Below are 8,321 nucleotides of genomic sequence, written 5' to 3'. Positions count from 1 at the left end.
AACATTTATGTTGTTCTGTGTTGCATTTGTAACTGTGGATTTAGTATGGTCATCCATCCATCCATCCATCCATCTATCTATCTCCTACCGCTTTTCCGGGTCAGGTCGCAGGGGCAGCAGCCTAAGCAGGGAAACCCAGACTTCCCTCTCCCTGGCCACTTCATCCAGCTCCTCTGGGGGAATCCCGAGGCATTCCCAGGCCAGCCGGGAGACAGTCTCTCCAGCGTGTCCTGGGTCTTCCCCGGGACCTCCTCCCTGTAGGACATGCCCGAAACACCTCAACAGGGAGGCGTCCAGGAGGCATCCTGACCAGATAATTTGCTTAAAGCACTCGTGTTGTTCATGGTTCAGGGTTATTTGAAGTGTTCCTCATATAAACAGTTTGGGTTTGATTATGTTTCACATTCAGATGAATCCTTCCTTGTTTGGGATATAATTTTCAAAAAGCTAAAGACTGAACTACACATAAATCAGACTTTGAAATTTGAGTCAGGTGGATTTTCTAGAACTTAGAATAACTTCAGAAAATTAATAAACATAAATAATAGGTTGATATATCAATGCCTTAGTACTCATAAAATTTAGTGAACTCATGGGCTTTGTTAGCCCTATTTGGGGGGGGGGGGGGGGCTTTAGCCCTCATTCATAAATGTGTATTTATTGGCTTAAATCATGAATAGCTTTTTATACTATACATAAGTTTGCCATCACCCCCCACGAAAGACTCTACTTCCCCTATCTATCCATTATAATTACATCCCTGGGGAATTCATTTTGAATCAATGATCATTATACAATTACAACAATAACTGTTGTTCCAAAAATTAAATGTCTTTTTTCCCATTCGTCTAACTTCTTATTGCAGGCAGTACAGGGCACGTGGCAGGGGCGGACCTGGGGTGTAGTCCATTACAGAGCGCACACACACAAGCATACGCTATGGCCCATTTAGGGACACCAGTTAACCCTACTGCACGTCTTTGGACTGAGGAGGAAAGCAGCAGAGCACAGGGAGAACATGAGTGTGAGGTGACAGTGCGTCCCACCGAGGCACCTGCAAGATGGTTTCTTGTAGGTGTCAAAACAGATAACGTTTGGCCTAAAAAGAATAATTAATATATAGTTATAGGCTCCTGTTTTGTAAGCTGGGCACCATGAGATATGCTCCCGGCTGAACACAGCACTGTATTGGATAAGCCATATTGGGTATATAGACTAAATTTAATATAACTATATCCAATATAATCCTTTATTTATGGCTGTCTATTTATGTACGAGGGCACATGTCTGCCTTAGACCGTCAAATAGGGGAATTCCTATTGAATAGAGCTGATGTGTACGCGACAACCTACACGTGGTGTTATAACAGGCTGGCCACCGCGCTTGTCCCCGCGGTAGCTGACAGGTGCGGTGCTCTCAGACAAGCTCTATCTGACGTCACCGCGGAGAGCATCGAGCGGAGCGGGGAGAGAAAGTGCGGTCGGTGGACCAGGGAAGGCGAAGCTCTCCGCGCAGAGCAGTGTGCTGGAGAATTCACCAGACATCTTACCTGAAGACGAGGTGCCTTCATTGGATTATTTTCTCATCCCGTTAGCCGTCAAAGATATTGCTATATATGTTATTGTTTTTATTCACACGTAGGATCATTATCCAGAACATTTTTTTCCTGCTGAATGACTAGCCTCTTTATTTGGTTTTCCCGTTCCCTCCACCCCGCTTTCCAAACCCTTGTCTGTGTTTAACAATTTCACACCTTCGCTCTTCCTCTGATCCCACCCAACATTCCCTGTTAAAGGTGAGTTTTTGTCTTTTCATCACTTTTTTCCGTGTGTGTGTGTGTGTCTACACACGGCTGCTTGACAGGGTGTTTATTGCTGAATCCCGGTCATGTTCAGCAAGCTCTCCCCCTCTCCGCGCTGCCAGCTTCCGTCTTCATCCCGACCTTATCCATCCATCCTGCGGGAAAACTCCTCCGGAGTGACCGTACCTCCGCCGCTTCGGGACTGCGCGCTGTCAGTCTCTCCAATGTTTGGATGCCTCGAAACGGACGTTTCTCTGTGTCTAATTTTCCAGCTTGGTTAAGTATTTTTCATGTAGTGCGACGACTCACATAAAGCAAGTGAAAGGGCGCTGATATCAGGCAGGAAGAAACTGATGAACACGCAGAACATGAAGACGAGTGGTCGCTGAAAATATTCGGGCTTTGAGTTTTTTTTCCATACTATGTATTTTTATGTCAAGTTGTAACTTAAAACATAAACTAACACAGTATTTGGAAAATTCTTACACATCATTATAACCACAAGTAAAACACCAAAACATTAAATAACGTGTTCACGACGTGTTTTAATATATAGTTAAATTGCCTGTTTACTTATAAAAAAATGTTGTAGTTGCAGATTATTTTTAATTGTACAAACCATTCATCTGCAATACAATTGTACAAACCATCTGCAATGCAATAATTTATTAAATACATAAAAATGAATATTTCAAATCATTTTCTTTGCATATGAAATGTGGAGACAGGCTCATTTTTGGGTACATTACGTAGAAATTATTTAACTGATTTACCTCTATGTCTTGTGTAATATATGTTAATGCACAGCTGCATCCCCGGCGGGGGGTGGGCTGGGTCACTCACCTGTATATCGCCACACCGTGATGGTGAGTTCAAGGGGTCACCAGTGTCGTTTTAGGGAGATCTATTGGGATTGGCTTGTACTTTAAGCAAAGGTGCAAAGGCTATACGGCTTTTTTGTGTGGGTGCTGGGGAAGAATGTGGATATGATCTGTTATTTTCTGGCTTAATGGTGTGAGTCAATGAGGGACAATGAGAACAGTTATTTTTCTATATGATTATTACTAGTACTTGTTTTATAACAATATTTTTAATACACTGCTTTATAGCACAATACAAATAGCAATTATATGAAAATGGACACCATTTCTCAGTAGTAGTTAATAAAATAAGACTAATGGAGGCAAAGCAGAGATATAATTCCATTAAATCAGCTTTTCGGAAAGGTGAGAACTATGTCATGGTAATGGCTGATAGTTTGTTAGTCTGAGCCCATGCTGAGTACACAGCTGCCACATAAACAACACAGCAGCATAACAACTGTATCACCGGTCCATTACGCGGTTTATTATGCCTGGTTAAGTTTAAAACCAGAGTGATTCAGCGTTTGATTACAAGGCTGAGGGGACAGAATACGAGTCATCTTGGCTTTCATAGAAACTGAGTGACATCTGAGACTGAGTGGCTGCAGTGACAGTCACAGACTGACCTCATCAGCAAGCGCATCCTGAAGGAGACGCAGGCAGCTTCCCAGCAGAGGACGGTTTTATTTCCTGTAACAGGAAAGTTTGGATCATGTTATCTGGTAGGGCTTCCCTTGAATATTAACTAAGATTGTTATATAATTTTCAGTGCATCATCTGAATGAGCAGCGAACTGCTATATAGGTTATGCAGTTTTCGGAGGTCATTCTAGACCCTTGTCTACTGATTCCTCCCGAAAAGCGCAGTTTCCTGGCACAGAAGGGCACAGCATGTTAGTCGTGGGGCTCTGGGTGCTGCCTGGTTGGCCGTGCTACCAGCACACCTGTTGGTGCTTGACTTCTGTCGTTGTGTGTTATCTGAGACTGGGAGTGTCATCAGCAGCTGGCTCTGCCACCAGTGTGTGTATGTGTGTGTAAACCTTATTAAAACCCAGGGAAACAGCTGTACTGGGCCATACTGAACATGCACACACTTCAACAGTTGCCTTAGCTTCCAGGTAGTATATGGATGACAATGAATGCTGAAGGGATTGCTTAGCATTGAATTTGTTTGAAATTGTAATATAAGTACAGCAGTTATTTCTAAATGTAGAGAGCATAGCAGTCTTCAACACTAACTCACAGGTAAATGCTGGGTGCCATACTGAGTATCAATGTTGCCTCATTCCCCTAGGGCTGCTGGTTCAGGACCTTCTGTTTGTGTGGACTTTGCATGTTCTTCTTGTGATGTTTGGGCACTCAGGTTACCTCCCACACTCCAGAAGCATGTGGGTAACCGAGCTGCTGTATCTATATTTTATTACATATTATTTATTTAGCCGACACTTTTATCCAGAGTGACAGACATTTAAGAAAATTGGGTCAGCCGGTCCCTGTTAGGGGCCTTGTTCCAGGGTCAGCCGGTCCCTTTTAGGGGCCTTGTTCCAGGGTCAGCCGGTCCCTTTTAGGGGCCTTGTTCCAGGGTCAGCCGGTCCCTGTTAGGGGCCTTGTTCCAGGGTCAGCCGGTCCCTGTTAGGGGCCTTGTTCCAGGCTCAGCCGGTCCCTGTTAGGGGCCTTGTTCCAGGCTCAGCCGGTCCCTGTTAGGGGCCTTGTTCCAGGCTCAGCCGGTCCCTGTTAGGGGCCTTGTTCCAGGCTCAGCCGGTCCCTGTTAGGGGCCTTGTTCCAGGCTCAGCCGGTCCCTGTTAGGGGCCTTGTTCCAGGCTCAGCCGGTCCCTGTTAGGGGCCTTGTTCCAGGCTCAGCCGGTCCCTGTTAGGGGCCTTGTTCCAGGCTCAGCCAGTCCCTGTTAGGGGCCTTGTTCCAGAGCCCAGGAGTGAAATCACTCTGCCAAGCCCGCAATTTGCACCAGTGACTTCCCGATCACAGGTACATTGTCCGAACCCGCTGAGACACACACCACTCCCCATACTTCCTATAGCGTATGATTGTATGTTCCCTGTGACAAACTGGTGTTTCCTAGGATAGGCTCCAGGGTCATCATGATCCTGTGATGTTTACCTGAATGAATAATGAATGTTTTAAAATTTACTTATGGTAGTGTGTTAAGGTTTAGTACACAAGTGGCTTTTCAATGCCAACAAACTGGATGCTGTTAGAGTTAATGTCTGTGCCTTAAGATATAGTCTTTTAGAGTTAATTCTGGAAATGGAGTTTTACCTGATCACTGTTGTCTTGAGGTTTAGAGTGACATCTTTGCATGAAGAAAGAGTGACAGTGAATGTTGCTGCAAATGTCTTGCTAACACTCATAAAAGGCTCTGCTAGGTTACTGCTTCCTTTAATAAGAAGACAAATTTGTGTACTGAGAGGCAGACTCCCCACTGAGCTACTCATAAGTATGTAGTAATGAATACTCTGCTCTGGCCTGTACAATGCCTTGCATGCAAAGGAGTAGGAGAGAGTTTGATAATGGGGAGGACAAAACTTAATTTAATTTAAATACAAAGGTCTTGTGACTGGGGGAGAGCAGATGACGGAATATTGGGAGGTGCACATCCCCACGGTTACTGGTTCAAAAACTGAAATATTAGCCTAATACTTTCATAAGTTTTCAAATATCATACTTAGTAGGCCTATTCGGTAGAACCACCTTTTGCCAAAATGACCGCTTTGAGTCTATGACTGTATGTCTGAGTTTTGTGCCCTTGTTATGGTTATGGACAGCATATTTGGACTGTGGGATGTTTAAATCATGCTATACATTCTTGAAGAAGTTGAAGTCAGGACTTTGGGCTGTTATCTGACATTTACATTCTTGCCATTGTTGCTTGCCAGCATTGCTTTTGCTGTGGGTTCATTGTCCTGATTAAAGATGAATTTCTTGTGAAGCTTCTGCCAGCCATTTTATTCTATCAGTTTATGGAGTTTCATTTATTTATCTTACGATCCATTTACACTACTGTTATTCTAAACTGTGGTATGTTGGTATGTACTATTGTGACTCTGCGTTAAGTGCTTTAAGCCAACCAGATTGAGAATGTCACTATATAAAAGTTAATTCAGTTGAATCTGGCTCCCTTGCAGTAATTTGCACCATTGCTAAGTTCATTCTTTCAGTTATGACTGGATAACCCTGCTGGTGAGAACCATCCCCATAGCATAATGGTGCTACCATCATTCTTGATTGGTGTTTTTGTGGTATGGGCAGTGTTACCTTGAACTACAGAAAGCACTTTGCATTTTGGCCAGTTTTGGTTTCACTGCACCACAACTCCTTGTGGTTCTGTCTGCAGAATCCCAGGTAGGCTTTGAGTTCCTTTGTTTTGTGTGAAGTGTATTTTTTTTCTTGAAGTATCAGTGTATATAGGGCTCTTGATATGGGCTTTGGTGGCCTGATCTTGCACTGTTTACCACCAGATTCTGTAGGTCCTTCATAGTAATTGCTGGCTACTCAGTAGCTGCCCTGGCATGTCTAGGCAGTATCTAAGTAATATTTTGCTTTTATTCCTTAATTATTGAGCCAGCAGTACCCACTGAGCTACATTTATATTTATATATAATTTTGTACCCCTTTTGTTGTGTAGTTTTAATTTCTTTAGGATGCTTTTTGGTCCCCATGTTCATGGTTTTTCCTTCATATTCAGCTCATATTTTATCCTTGGATAAATCTTATATGTGGTGTATATATAGATACTCTTATAGTGTACTAATGACTGCTCTTTTTAGAATATCTGCATTGCAGAAATATGTTCATGATGAATGACTAAAAAAGGCTGCTTAGACAAGAGAAACACACAACCATGTAACAACACATCAGTAAATGTCATTAGTTCAGTCCCTCAGATTCTAATGAATAATGCAATGTTTGGATCTTCCAAAAGTGGTCCTGATTGGATGCCATGGGTAATGTGTATAGAGAGGTCTTTAGAAGGGAATTGCATGTCTTCCTTACTATGTTTTATTGGTTTGATCAGACAATACGGAAAATACAATCTTCAAGAAAATTCTGTTTCATTCATTCAGTTTACAAGTTATATGTGATTAGCACAAGGTCATTCATGCCATGAAACTTAACTGAGGGTTAATTTTCTCAGTTTTTTGCATAGTGACAGATATAGCCCAAAATGCAAAGAGTGACAATATTTATTGTCTCTTGTCTGCTGTACTGGGCCTAGACAGCTTGAGCTGAGGGATTTTCCTGATGCTTTTCCTGACGGGATCAGGATCGGCTGTGATAAATGGAACAAAGTAATTGAATTCCCCTTGGCTGGTTCTTCAGGTGGAGTAGGTCTCCACTGATTAAACACAGGGCCAAAAACAGATTACCACAGCCAGGCTGTAGTTAAGGTTAGCACGTGTTAACCCCCGGCAGGTGACACAGTAAGTGACCCTACTGCTTGTGATTATGAGGGAAATATAGTGTCCGGAATTAGATGCTGTTTCTTGGAAATGGAGAAGGGTGCTGATTGCATTTACATGGTTTGTTTACTTATGATATGTTGGCAGTCTGACTCAAAATCACATTTGTGTTTTCTGTGCTGTCCAATAGTCCAGTTTTGTTTTTTTTCCGCTGGAACTGGTGTTCAGGTGAAAATTACACAACTTTTAGTACTGTAAAATCCTTGTAACAGAATTATCGAAACCCTTCAGAAATATTTATTTTGTGAGGTTGAAGGCTTAGTATTCAGATTTCTGGAGAGTGACTCTGGTGGTATTGTTCAAAACAAAGGGCATTTCTTAGGCATGAATCAGGTGTTTCTATCAAAGATGACACTTTGACCGAGTGTACCGAGATTTTTTTTCTTGTGTGACATGTTTGACATATTCTGAGAAGAATATTCCTGCTCAGCCTAGCAGTAAATCAACTTGTATGTTGTCCTGGATCTTTCTGACACATTGTAGTCTTCGCAGGTTAATGTACTTATACAGTCTTTTTGTGAATTATACCATTTTTCTGTCTTTGAAATCTTAAGTCTTATTTACAAGAAAATGTAACAAATGCAAGAATATATTAATAATATTTACAATGTGTATTCAGAATAGATTAGTTAGATGAAATAAATATGGCTTTCAGTCAAATTTTATTTATATTGCACAAACATATTCCCTGATATTCTGTTCTGAATTTGCTTGGCTTGAATTGTCAAGGAAATAGTTATTAGACAGATGTTATGATTGGCAAAAATGCACTAAATTCATTGGAAAATAAAGTCAAAAGACTTCAACATGGAAAATGCTGTCGAGATTTTTTCACTTAATGTGTTTGTTGCTTGAAATATTTAACCCAGAACTATCAAGCTTTATTTATTCATTTGTCCTGAAATGCATGTGAAAACAAATTGAAATATAAATATACTCAGTGACAAAAAAAGTTAAGCACCCAGACAGAGTGGTGGAAATGAAATGAATCTGCCCATGATGAAAGGTTATGTGACTATATTGCAATGATGACCTGGCTGGCTGTGGGAGGACCTCAACATGACGCAGGCAGTCCATAGACACACATGCCGTGTGGGGATGGACGTTGTCTTCTTGGAAGACTGCACCAGGGGTGTTGAGACATAGTGTGGGATGACACAGGGTGTTGTAGTTGTGTCCGGA

At 42.0% G+C, this 8,321-nt stretch overlaps 1 protein-coding gene and 1 long non-coding RNA gene across 7 annotated transcripts in view; one reads left to right on the top strand and one right to left on the bottom strand.

The window, feature by feature from the left end:
• Nucleotides 1-1,416: 1,416 nt before the first annotated feature.
• The window catches only part of LOC111851108 (poly(rC)-binding protein 3-like), a 66,710-nt gene continuing 59,805 nt past the window's right edge, over nt 1,417-8,321 (top strand). Inside the window, exon 1 of one of the 6 annotated variants that reach the window (XM_072717015.1) lies at nt 1,417-1,560. The gene's annotated coding sequence lies outside the window, so the exon portion shown is untranslated. Of the gene's footprint in view, nt 1,796-8,321 lie in introns of all 6 variants that reach the window. The other 5 variants (XM_072717014.1, XM_072717019.1, XM_072717017.1 and 2 more) reach the window with 5 other exon arrangements.
• Nucleotides 3,127-8,321, bottom strand: part of LOC140592730 (uncharacterized) — a 61,665-nt gene continuing 56,470 nt past the window's right edge. Inside the window, exon 4 of the long non-coding RNA XR_011993180.1 lies at nt 3,127-3,354. This is a non-coding gene — a long non-coding RNA (uncharacterized lncRNA). The remainder of the gene's footprint in view (nt 3,355-8,321) is intronic.

This window comes from Paramormyrops kingsleyae, chromosome 9 (assembly GCF_048594095.1).
Source record: "Paramormyrops kingsleyae isolate MSU_618 chromosome 9, PKINGS_0.4, whole genome shotgun sequence".
NCBI classification, from domain to species: Eukaryota; Metazoa; Chordata; class Actinopteri; order Osteoglossiformes; family Mormyridae; genus Paramormyrops; species Paramormyrops kingsleyae.
The sequence above is the reverse complement of the archived record's forward strand: the minus strand, read 5'-3'. Positions and strand labels throughout refer to the sequence as shown.